Raw genomic sequence first — 13,295 nt, forward strand, 5'->3', positions numbered from 1 at the left:
CCGGCTAGGTCTACCTGAAATGCAGGCAGTGGCTTCCCATAAAAAGTAGAGATGTGCCCTGGACACTTTTCGGGTTTTGGGGGTCATTCCGAGTTGATCGCTCGCTAGCTACTTTTTGCAGCCGTGCAAGTGCCTAGTCGCTGCCCACAGGGGAGTGTATTTTCGCTTTGCAAGTGTGTGAACGCCTCTACAGCCGAGCACTACAAAAATAGCTTGTGCAGTTTCTGAGTAGGTCTGAACTTACTCAGCCGCTGCGATCACTTCAGCCTGCCAGGTCCCGGAATTGACGTCAGACACCCGCCCTGCAAACGCTTGGACACGCCTGCGTTTTTCCAACCACTCACTGAAAACAGTCAGTTGACACCCATAAACACCTTCTTCCTGTCAATCTTCTTGAGATCGGCTGTGCGAATGGATTCTTCTTTAAATCCTTCGCCCAGCAACAATCTGCTTTGCACCCGTGCGACGTGCCTACTCATGCGCAGTAGTGACCTGATCTCTGCGCTGCAAAAACGTCAGCGTGCAATCAGGTCGGAATGACCCCCTTTGTGTTTTGGTTTTGTATCTGGACCTCCTTTTCGTGTTTTGGATCTGGATTGGTTTTGCCAAAACCACCCTTCTGGGTTTTGGATCTAGATTTTTTTTGAAAAAAATCTTCAAAACAGCTAACATAACAGAATTTGGGGGTATTTTTCTTCCTACATTATTATGAACCTCAATAACATTCATTTCCACTCATTTCCAGTCAATTTTGGCCACCTCACACCTCACAATATTGTTCACCAACATAGGCCAAAGGCTGGCTGGCTAAACTAAGCAACAGAGCAGCTGCACAAACACACGGCAGTTATTTCTGTTTAAATTGTTTTACAAATTAGTACTATATTAGCAATAACCAATCAAACCAACTCACAAGTACTATCAATAGAAAACAATCAAACATAGAAATTTCCTGAGAATCGTGTGTACAGTATCATTGCTCTAAAGTAGTTACCAAACAGCAAAGACAAAAAAAATGAAACCATGTTTAAAATAGCAACAGCAGACATTGATGCCCCTACACAAGTGCACATGGCCTCAGCACATGCCTAATCTTAGTGCCCAGTCTGTACCTCCCTCCTGGAGGTCCTGAGGGCGCTCTCTGCCCATGTTAAGCCCAGATTAAACAGCCATTTTGTTGAGCAGCTCCCCAAATTCTCCCCAATCACAAAAAACAGCATTCCGTACCTGCGTAGTACAGTGCTGAATACTTTTGGACACACAGTTAAATATTGACCAGGTTACAGTGCTGGTCAAATACAGTGCTGGTCAGACACAGTGCGGGTTACAGTGCAGGTTGGATACAAAGCGGGTTGGATACAATGCAGGTTACAGTGTGGGTCAGATACAGTGCAGGTGGATACAAGGCAGGTCGGATACAGTGTAGGTGGAATTCATTGTGGGTTGTAAATAGTGCAGATAGCACACAGTGCGTGTCAGATACAGTGCAGGTAGGAGTATGGGTTGGATATAGTGCGCGTTGGCTACAGAGCAAGATCGGATACAGTGCAGGTCGGAAACAGTGCAGGATTAAAGTTCGGGTCAGATAAAGTGCAGGTCAGAGGGTGGGTTGGATACAGTGTAGGCTACAGTGCAGGTTGGATACAGTGCATGTCGCATACAGTGAGGGTTGGCTACAGTGCAAGGTCAGATACAGTGACCGTCAGATACAGTACGGGTCGCATACAGTGTGAGTTGTATATACTGTGGATCAGATACAGTGTGGGCCAGATATAGTGCAGGTTACAGTGCAGATCAAATACAATGTGGGTCAGATAAAGTGCAGGTCAGAGTGTGGGTTGGATACAGTGTTGGTTGGATACAGTGTGGGTTGGATACAGTGTAGGCTACAGTGCAGGTTGGATACAGTGCATGTCACATACAGTGAGGGTTGGCTACAGTACAAGGTCAGATACAGTGCGCGTCGGATACAGTGCAAGATACAGTGCAGGTCACATACAGTACGGGTCGCATACACTGTGAGTTGTATATATTGTGAGTCAGATACAGTGTGGCCCGGATATAGTGCAGGTTACAGTGCAGATGAAATACAATGTGGGTTGGATACAGCACAGGTCAGACACAGTGTGGGTTGGATACAGTGCAGGTCGGATACAGTGTGGGCTGAATACGGTGTGGGTTGGATACAGTGCAGGTCAAATACAGTGTGGGTTGGATACAGTGCGGGTCAAATACAATGTGGGTCGGATGCAGTGCAGGTCGGATACAGCACAGGTTTCAGTGTAGGTCAAATACAGTGTGGGTTTCAGTGTAGCTCAAATATAACGTGGGTCGGATACAGTGTGGGTCAGATACAGAACGGGTTAAAGTGCAGGTCGGATACAGTGCAGGTTAGATACAACAATATTGTACTTACTGTGACAGAGGGTCTTCAGTGCAGGGTTGTCAGCGGTGTCTTCAGTGTGGTGGTGCCAGCAGTTTCGGCAGTGCAGGGGTGCCAGCGGTGTCCTTAGAATGGTAGTGCCGGCAGTGCAGGGGTGTCAGCGGTGTCCTCAGTGCAGGAGTGCTGGCAGAGTCCTCAGTGCAGGGGTGCCAGCAGTGTCGGCAATATGGGAGTGCTGGATGTGTCCTCAGTACAGGGGTGCCAGTAGTGTCGGCAGTGCTGGAGATGTCCTCAGTGCAGGGGTGCTGGCAGAGTCCTCAGTGCAGGGGTGCCGGCAGTGTTAGCAGTGTGGGAGTGCTGGAAGTGTTCTCAGTACAGGGGTGCCGGCAATGTTGGCAGTGCTGGAGGTGTCCTCAGTGCAGGGATGTCGGCAGTGTCAGCAGTGTGGGAGTGATGGAAGTGTCCTCAGAACAGGGGTGTCGGCAGTGCGGGAGATGTCCTCATTGCAGGAGTGCCGGCAGTGTTGGCAATTTGGGAGTGCTGAAGGTGTCCTCAGTGCAGGGGTGCTGGCAGTGTCGGCAGTGTGGGAGTGCTGGAGGTGTCCTCGGTGCAGGGGTGCAGGCAGTGTCGGCAGTGTTGGAGTGCCAGAAGTATCTTCAGTACAGGGGAGCAGGGGTGTCGGCAGTGCAGGCAGTGCGGGGGTGTTGGCAGTGAAGGAGTGTCGGCAGTGCGGGCAGCAGTGTCAGCAGTGCGGGGTCGGCAATGCGGGTGGCGGCACTGTTAGCGCTGTGGGGGCATCTATCTTGGCTATTGTAGCCTATGGGGACATGCTGATTGGCTGAGAGCCGTGACAGACAGCTCTTTCAGCCAATAAGCGGTCCTGCACAGGTTACTATGGAGACTGACGTCCGAGGCAAAACCTCAGGGTTCGACAGCGGGATCCTGAGGTTTTGCCTTGATTGGGGATCCGGGGCGGTCAGGGAGATCCGAACTGTGGCTCAGATCGCCCCAGATCCCCTAGGTTCGGGGGGGGTTCGGTTCTCTGAGAACCAAACCCGCTCATCCCTAATAGAAAGCCAGTTCTCTGCTAATCGCAGCCCAGTCTGGCAGTCCCAGAAGAGGGAAATGCCTCCCAATGGTGCTGCCTATTTTGCGAATGACTGGCAGGTAGAACTTCCAATAGGTCACGGACTGCATCTGGCTCACTGACATGAGCTGAGGTGGCAGATGTTTCTGGGGGAAGCTGCAGTCCTGCAGCACATAGGTAAAATCCACCACTGGTCGCGTGTATAGAAGTGAGCGTCTCAGTCCTTGCACATTCAGATGAAGAGAAGGGCTTGTTTAGATATTAGCATAAAGTCACAGATGCGACTGCGGCAAAAGACGGACTCACGGATGCTGCTCAGAATCAGCCCCATATATGTGCATTTGTGTAAATACATATGGATTACCACATACATATGTGGAAGGACTGTGGACCTAATTCAGATCTTATCGTAGCAGCAAATTTGATAGCTAATAGGCAAAACCACGTGCACTGCAGGTGGGGCAGATGTAACATGTGCAGAGAGAGTTAGATTTGGGTGGGTTATATTGTTTCTGTGCAGGGTAAATACTGGCTGCTTTATTTTTACACTGCAATTTAGATTTGCTTGAACACACCACACCCAAATCTAACTCTCTCTGCACATGTTATATCTGCCCACCCTGCAGTGCACATGGTTTTGCCCAACTGCTAACATCAGATCTGAATTAGGCCCTGTGTCCCAGGGGCACCCATCTAGCATTGCTGCTCCACATCCTAAAGGAATGGTACGCAGAGACGTTGGTCATCTATTCAACATGCATGGCCATTATAGATGGGAGAGTTGCTTATGAAGACATTTCTATTGGGTCTATGCTCAGCATATCACTCTGTTTTAGGCCCTCATTCCGAGTTGATCGCTCGCTAGCTACTTTTAGCAGCCATGCAAACGCATTGTCGCCGCCCACGGGGGGAGTGTATTTTCCATTTGCAAGTGTGCGATCGCCTGTGCAGCCGAGCGACACAAACATATTTTGTGCAAAACAAGACCAGCCCTGTAGTTACTTATCCTGTGCGATGATTCTAGCGACGGAGGTCCCGGAATTGACGTCAGATACCCGCCCTGCAAACGCCTGGACACACCTTTGTTTGCCCAACCACTCCCAGAAAATGGTCAGTTGACACCCATAAATGCCCTCTTCCTGTAAAATCTCCTTGCGATCGGCTGTGCGAATGGATTCGTCGCTAGAAGCATTGCACAGCAATGATGGTATTTGTACCTGTACGACGCGCGTGCGTATTGCGGTGCATACGCATGTGCAGTTTTGCCGTTTTTTTACCTGATCGCTGTGCTGCGAAAATCGGCAGCGAGCGATCAACTCGGAATGACCCCCTTAGTTAGACATGAAAGGACAAAGAATACTAAATAAAAAAAAAGGGGGAGAGGGAGTCAACGCTCCAAACCTTCACAGTCTTCCCTTATGTAGAAACGACGCTGCTGTAATATTAGAACTTTCAATAATTTCATTTTTTCTTTTCAAATTTGAACACATATACAAAAAAAAGATGTCATTCAGTTGGTTCCATTGCAGTCATTTTGTGAGCAGTTAATCGTTGTTAAATAGTAGGTAATTTTCTACCCAATGCTTATTATTATCAGCCACTGAGTTAGTACACCCTTTGTTTAACAACTAAGCTGTCAATGCATAGAAAATCTATTCCATGCACATCACAGCGAGATATGGAGTCCGTGTTTGCATTTACATGCAATTTATAACCAAAAAACTCAAACTGAATTTTTTCCAGCAAAAATAGCTCATGAGACCACTTAAATGTGAACACTTGCTGTAAACAAAGCACAAAGCAAATTAGATATTTCAGTGAATAGTAAGTTCCCCTGGAGAAAACCTGACATGCACAGTTTAAAATTCCCTCTAATCAGAACCAGAATGGAATACTTGTATATAATTATTTCCATTAATTCCCGTATCTGTGAAACTGATTCTGATCCTTTAAGACATGTCATTTGCAAACACTGAAAATCCATTGTGGGTTTATCATTTCTTTTCTCTTTTTGCTGTTCTTGTTGGATACATCATTCATACAGCATTGCTAATATTGATAGGATTGTTTAAAAGATGAACTAAACCATTTTAATTTAAATAGAGGAGTCTGGTTTACATCCCAGAGCTGCGAGAAGCCAGGAAACAGCAACAGAAAGCTGAGACTTTAGCATCATGGCCCTCATTCCGAGTTGTTCGCTCGCAAGCTGCTTTTAGCAGCTTTGCACACGCTAAGCCGCCGCCTACTTGGAGTGAATCTTAGCTTATCAAAATTGCGAACAAAAGATTAGCAAAATTGCGTATAGACACTTCTTAGCAGTTTCTGAGTAGCTCCACACTTACTCGGCATCTGCGATCAGTTCAGTCAGTTTCGTTCCTGGTTTGACGTCACAAACACACCCAGCGTTCGCCCAGACACTCCTCCGTGTCTCCAGCCACTCCCGCGTTTTTCCCAGAAACTGTAGCGTTTTTTCGCACACACCCATAAAACGGTCAGTTTCCACCCAGAAACACCCACTTCCTGTCAATCACATTACGATCACCAGAACGAAGAAAAAACCTCGTAATGCCGTGAGTAAAATACCTAACTGCATAGCAAATTTACTTGGCGCAGTCGCACTGCGGACATTGCGCATGCGCATTAGCGACTAATCGCTCCGTTGCGAGAAAAATATAAGGAGCGAACAACTCGGAATGACCCCCCATATTCACAGAAGGAGAAGTGGCAGAGAAAAAGATAGGCACTGCCAAAAGTGGGTTTACAGCTACACCCAGGGGCGTAGCCAGAACTTTGTGGGCCCAATGGCAACATTATGAAGGGGCCCCCGTCCCAATGCTTCTAGAGAGACCCTTCTCTGCAGCAGTTGTTAATTTTATTCACTATAATGGTGCCCTAGTTCATTTTCTGGACCTTAGTAGAGCCTTATTTAATGTTATGCCCCAAAGTAGTGCCCTAGTTTCTTTTATGAATCGCAGTAGTGCTTAAGTTCACCCTATGTCACATTTCAGAGCTGCCAGTACACATTATGCCGCACAGTACCCCCAATTCACATTATGATATTTAGGGGTCTATTTACTAAGCCTTGGATGGAGATAAAATCCATGGAGATAAAATTCCAGCCAATCGGCTCCTAACTGCCATGTCACAAGCTGTGTTTGAAAAATGACAGGAGCTGATTGGCTGGTACTTTATCTCCATCCAAGGCTTAGTAAATAGATCCCATAGTGCTCCCCGTTCATATTGTGCCTCATTACAGTGCCCTGGTTCATATTATATAACATTATAATGCCCTCCAGTTCACTTTATACCACACTACAATGAGCAGGTCCAGGGACATACCTAGGTATATTGCAGGCCCCAAGGAAAAATTTGAAAGGACCCCTACGTACCACCCAATGGCGAGAAATGTATATACAGTAACACATGTAACTTTGACAGGGAAGGTGGGCCCCTCTCAGCTCTGGGCCCTATAGCAGCTGCACTGCCTGCACCTATGGTAGCTACGCCCTTGGTCACACCACACTTGCCTACCTGACCCTTTCCATGAGGGAGAAAATGCTCTGTTCCTGGACTTTCCTGGTAATGTATGATTGCCATCACCTGTGGTGAGCTAGGGGGTAATTCCAAGTTGATCGCAGCAGGATTTTTGATAGCAACTGGGCAAAACCATGTGCACTGCAGGGGAGGCAGATATAACATGTGCAGAGAGAGTTCGATTTGGGTGGGGTGTGTTCAATCTGCAATCTAATTTGCAGTGTAAAAATAAAGCAGTCAGTATTTACCCTGCACAGAAATAAAATAATCCACCCAAATCTAACTCTCTCTGCACATGTTATATCTGCCTCCCCTGCAGTGCACATGGTTTTGCCCAGTTGCTATCAAAAATCCTGCTGCGATCAACTCAGAATTACCCCCCTAGTTAATTGATAAGAAAGGTGTTTCACCACAGGTGATGGCAATCATACATTACCAGGAAAGTCCAGGAACAGAGCATTTTCTCCCTCATGGAGAGGGTCAGGTAGGCAAGTGTGGGTCACACCCATGTGGAAACAAGTGTCTGCAAGTCTGCTGAGCTTGCTAGGGACAGTGAGGCACACAGCAATAGTGGATGGTGTTTTATATCGGTAGTTCATTGGCTGGTGTGTACACCCGATATGTCTGTGAATGACACCGTTCAATGACATATTAGGTCAGCCCTGCAGAACAGCCAATGAATCCTGCAGGTATATCGGCATGTCTGGCAGACATACAGTATCAATCGGCAGGGGCGTTTTTACAGAGGAGGGGGCCCGTGTGCACCTTCGGGTGTGCTCCCTCCTCTGCACGGCGCTGTAGACTCCGGCATTGTGCCAGAGTCTACTGCGCATGCACAGGTCTCCGGAAACATGGTGCCCGCCATAATCCAGAGACCAATTTGGCTACTGCGCATGCGTGGCGGCCATTTTGGCTACGATTTCTGGATCGGTCACAGCTACCGGCACTGGACTCTGGAAAGGTAAGTATTAAAATGGGTGCGGTGTGGCCCCCCCTGGACCCAGGGTCCCGTGTGCACGCACCCATTGCACCCATTATAGAAACGCCAATGTCAATCGGCCAATTACAAGCAAGGCTGCAAGTCTGGTGAACAAGGATGCCAATCTATCAGGAAGTGCTAATAGGGTGTTAGAGCTAGTTGCAAGACTGTCAAAGATGGGTGTAGCCCCAGAGGGGAGTCTGCCATAGCTAGAAATTAATTTCCTGTACAAGTTGCCTGAGAAGCAAGGGGAATATAGGGCCTTCCCAGAGGAAAAGAGAGAGCATCGTACCATACCATAGATTACTCTTACTGCTGCTGGCCAGCGTCACTGGGGACCTGGGCATCACTCGGCTGCCTTTCAACTTTGGTTTTAATCAATAGCCATAAAGTAGTTTTTATCACTGCGATTTACATTGATTAAGAATTTTAATTTACAGAGGGGACCCATAGTGTACAGCAGGCATTCCGTCCTCGTGGCACACTAACAGTGCAGGTTTTGGTGATATCCAGGCTTAAGCATAGATGATTAAATCAAAAGAACTGAGGTACTAATTAAGTCATCTGCGTTCAAGCATGGATATCACTAAATCCTGGACTGTTAGTGTGCCTTGACGACGGAGGTTGGGAATACCTGGTGTAGAGGCTTAAAAAGAGTGTAAGCCAGTGGTTCCCAAACTTTTGTGAGTCACGGCACCCTGGAGTGTCAGATTTTTTTTTCACGGCACCCCTAGGCCACAAGTTTCTTATTGAGAAATTTAGAAAAAAATATTAGATTAAGTAAATTATGTTTATATGTCATCCGTAGGGTCAGTTATGTGGTGAGGGACAAGATTTCCTTCTGTTTGTCCACATATTTTATAACTGGAAGCCATCAGCACTGGTTTTGCCTATTAAATTGACAATAAATAGTTTGAATTGGTCCTTGACCACCAACCTGAGGCACCCCTGTAAGTGTCCCGCGGCACCCCAGGGTGCCACGGCACACAGTTTGGGAACCACTGGTGTAAGCTCTACAAGGCCAGTCACAACTCATAAAAAAGCACAATAGGTTAAAAAAAATATATATATCCTCAGAAACCTCAAACTCTGCTCCATTGTTATTTTCTTCAGATCATGCATTGTTTTAAAAGACAGAGATTCCCTTGAATATATAAACAAGCGGGCCCGGTTCTCAGAGAACCAAGCCCACCTGAATTTCCGGGTTCCAAGAAGCTCGGATTTGCCCATCTGCCTCGGTTCCCAAAATGAGGCAAAACGCCATCCTCCCGTTGTCGTATCTCATGGGTTTTGGATTCAGCACCAATTTCAAAGTCCAATTAAAGTCAATGGACTGACTGCTGATTGGCTGATAGCGCCATCTCTCTCGACCCTCAGCCAGCAAGAGCTTCCCCAAAAATTTCAATGGGCACAGCAGGGCAGAGTCCATGGAAGATGACAGCTATCCCATTCACTGCCAACACTGCCGGAACCCACGCACAAAGCACACCACCGCAACCCCTACATTGCCGGCACCCTGAACTGAGGATACCACAAATCTCTGTTTTTTATGGTTACGAAGGGAGCTGCTCAACAAAAATGCTGATTGACCTGGGCTTTATATGGGCATAGAGTACCAGTCATTAGTGGTTCCCCAGGAGTGAGGTCCATATTGGGCACTTAGAATAGTGTGTTGGAGGCATGTGCGCTTGTGTTGTGGGAATCCACCTCTGCTATTTTACACATGGTTTAGGGCAGAGGCAGAGCCGGCCTTAGGCATATGCAAACTAGGCAAATGCCTAGGGCATTTGGTATGCTTAGGGGCACCAGCAGCTTCTGCTGATTAAAATGATATGCGGCATGCCTATATTCTGTGTGTGACTGCGGCTGTATCTGCATACAAAATGCTACGTTGCATGTATTCCTGGAAATCACTGCAATGTAGCATTTTGTATATGCAGATACAGCCGCAGTCGCACACAGAATATAGGCATGCTGCATATCATTTTAATCAGCAGAAGCTGCTTGTGCATCCTAGCCACATAGTAATGCAAATAAGATGCATTTTCATAAACAAAATGCGCCCGACGTTAGCAGAGCTGCCAGCTGACTCATGCCAGGCATGTCCTGCAGAACTAGCGGCGGTGCTAGGGGGCACCAGCCAAAATCATGCCTAGGGCATCATATTGGTTAGGGCCGGCACTGAGCAGAGGTAGCCCTACGTCCAGGTTTTAAGTATATCCGTGCTTGGCCACGGGTGACTTCCTGTAGTTAGCACCTCAATTAATTTGATTTAATCATCTGTGCTGAGTTATGGATAGACCTAAAACGTGAACCGTTGGGTTGCTTTGAGGACCGTGTTTGAGAACCTCTGGTTTAGTTTTTTTTTTTTTTTTTGCTGTTTGTTAACTACTTCTACTATAATCCACACAGGATTCTTAGTAAATTAGTAAAAAGCAAGTTGGTTTGATAGGTTATTGCTAATTAATACATTACTAATTTGCAATACATTTTAAACATAAATAACTGCTGTGTTTCTGTGCTTATTTTAGCCAGCCTGCCTTTGGGCAATATTGGTGAACAAGATGGTGAGCTGTGAGGTGGTCAAAATTGACTGGAAATGAATGTTATTGAGGTTAAAATACTGTAGGAACAAAAAAAGGCCCACATTACGTGATTTTAGATGTTTTTATCTATTAAAAAAAAAATACAGGTGCAAAACCACAACAAAAACATGAGGTGGTTTTGGCAAAACCAAACACAAAATAAAAACCTGAAAACGAAAAAGAACCAAAACAAGCAAAAATGGGCCGGTGCACATCTCTATACTTGAATGTGATGGAAACGTGAAAAAAAAATCTTATTTTCTGATTCTGTCTGCTAGTCAGGTTTTCAATATAGTGCTTTATATTTATATTTAATTACTAAATCTCCTCCGGCTCACCTAAACCAGAACGTGAGCCTGGAGCCGCGTGGGGATGCCAGGTGCCCACTAAGGTTGTATTACCAGCGTCCGCTGGCACCTTCCCCGGCCCTCAGCGGCAGCCGGAGCTCACTCCTGAGCCCTAACTTCCAGCTGTGCGGCACTATGGGAGAGATGTCTTGCCAGGCAGAAGTCAGCAGTCCGGAAGCAGGAGCGGGGCTGGTGAGTATTTTTTTTTTGAGGGGGGATTTGTGTGTGTTTGTATGTGTGTGTGTGTGTGTGTGTGTGTGTGTGTGTGTGTGTGTGTGTGTGTGTGTGTAAGCAGTGCTACTAGGGGTATCTCTACTGGGGGCATCTCTACATGGAGCATCTCTACTAGGGGCATCTCTACTGAGGGCATCTCTATTGGGGCATCTCTATTGGGGCATCTCTACTATGGGCATCTCTACAGGGGGCTTCTCTACAGGGGGCAGCTCTACTGGGGGCAGCTCTACTGAGGGCACATCTACTGGAGGCAAATCTAAAGGGGGCATCTCTACTGAGGGCATAATTACAGGGGGCATAAACACGTGGGCATTACCAATGGGGGCATATCTACTGGGGCAATACTGCATGGGGCATTACCACTTGGGGCACTTAATAAGGGGCATCACTACTGGGGACATAAGGGGCACTACTACTAGGGCATTGTATAAGGGGTACCAATACTATGGGCTCTACATAAGGGCACTTCAACTGTGTGCACTACCACTACAGTGGGAATTGCAAAAGGGGCACTACTACTGAGCGCATTGTATAACATAGTAACATAGTTTCTGAGGTTGAAAAAAGACAATTTGTCCATCGAGTTCAACCTAATTGTGGTCTCCTATGCTGTATTATTTTAGGACTAATTTTGTTTATTGCTGATGTTGGCCGTTGTGCTTGTTCCTCTTTTATAATAACTATGGTGCGTGACTACGCACCATAACCCTGTATATCATAATCCATTAGGTACTTATCTAGCCCATTCTTAAAAGTGTTGACCAACTCTGCCATTACTACTCTCTCAGGCAGGGAATTCCAAACACGTATTGTCCTTACTGTGAAAAAACCTTTTTGCCGCTTTGTGCGGAATCTCCTCTCCTCTAACCTAAACGGGTGTCCATGTGTCCACTGTGTTGATCTTACCAAAAACAGGCCCCCCGCAAGCTCTGTGTATTGTCCCCTTATTTATTTGTAAATGTTGATCATGTTCCCTCTTAGTCTCCTCTTTTCCAGTGTAAACATGCCTAGCCTTGCCAGCCTTTCCTCATATTCCAGCGTCCCCATACCCTTAATAAGTTTGGTTGCCCACCTCTGTTGCTTTTCTAACTGCAGGATATCCTTTTTGTAGTATGGTGCCCAAAATTGTGCACAGAATTCAAGGTGTGGCCTCACTAGTGATTTATATAATAGGAGTATAACATTCTCGTGCCTTGCATTAATTCCCCGCTTTATGCATGCTCATACCTTATTAGCCTTCTTTGCTGCAATCCTACTTTGGGTACTGCTGCTTAGTTTGCTGTCTATGTGAATACCTAAGTCTATTTCCAGTACAGACTCCCCTAATATTATCCCATTTAGTACATAGGTGTTAATTTTGTTCTTGCTACCAAAGTGCATTACCTTACACTTGTCTGTATTGAAGCTCATTCTCCATTTTGCTGCCAATGCTTCTAGTTTGACTAAGTCGTTCTGAAGAGACTCAGCATCCACCTCCATATTTATAACCTTACGCAATTTTGTGTCGTTTGCAAAAATTGGCACCATGCTCTCTAGATCTACTGCTAGATCGTTAATGAAAATGTTGAACAATAGTGGTCCAAGTACAGACCCTTGTGGCACACCACTTAGCACTTCAGTCCAATTTGAAAAAGTTCCATTTATCACAACGTGCTGATCCCTATTATCTAACCAATTCCAGGCCCAAGTGCATATTGTGCTCCCTAGCCCTATTTCTTGTAACTTATAGATAAGTCTCATGTGTGGTACTGTGTCAAAAGCTTTAGCAAAGTCTAAAAAGATTACATCCACCTTTTTACCCTGATCAAGGTTTGCACTGTTTCATAAAAGCCAAGTAAGTTTGTTTGACATGATCTGTCCTTCACAAATCCATGTTGGTTGCTATTAATGACCTCATTGGCTTCAAGGAACTTCTGTATACTGTCCCTTAGAATACCCTCCAGTACTTTCCCCACTACAGATGTAAGACTAACTGGTCTATAATTACCAGGTTCAGCTTTACTTCCCTTTTTGAATATTGGCACTACGTCCGCTATACACCAGTCATTGGGAACCATACCTGATATAACTGAATCAGTGAAAGTCAAAAACAGCTGTCTTGCTAGTTCAGAGTGAAGCTCTATGAGAACCCTTGGGTGAATTCCAT

The sequence above is a fragment of the Pseudophryne corroboree genome, chromosome 12, assembly GCF_028390025.1.
Source record: "Pseudophryne corroboree isolate aPseCor3 chromosome 12, aPseCor3.hap2, whole genome shotgun sequence".
NCBI classification, from domain to species: Eukaryota; Metazoa; Chordata; class Amphibia; order Anura; family Myobatrachidae; genus Pseudophryne; species Pseudophryne corroboree.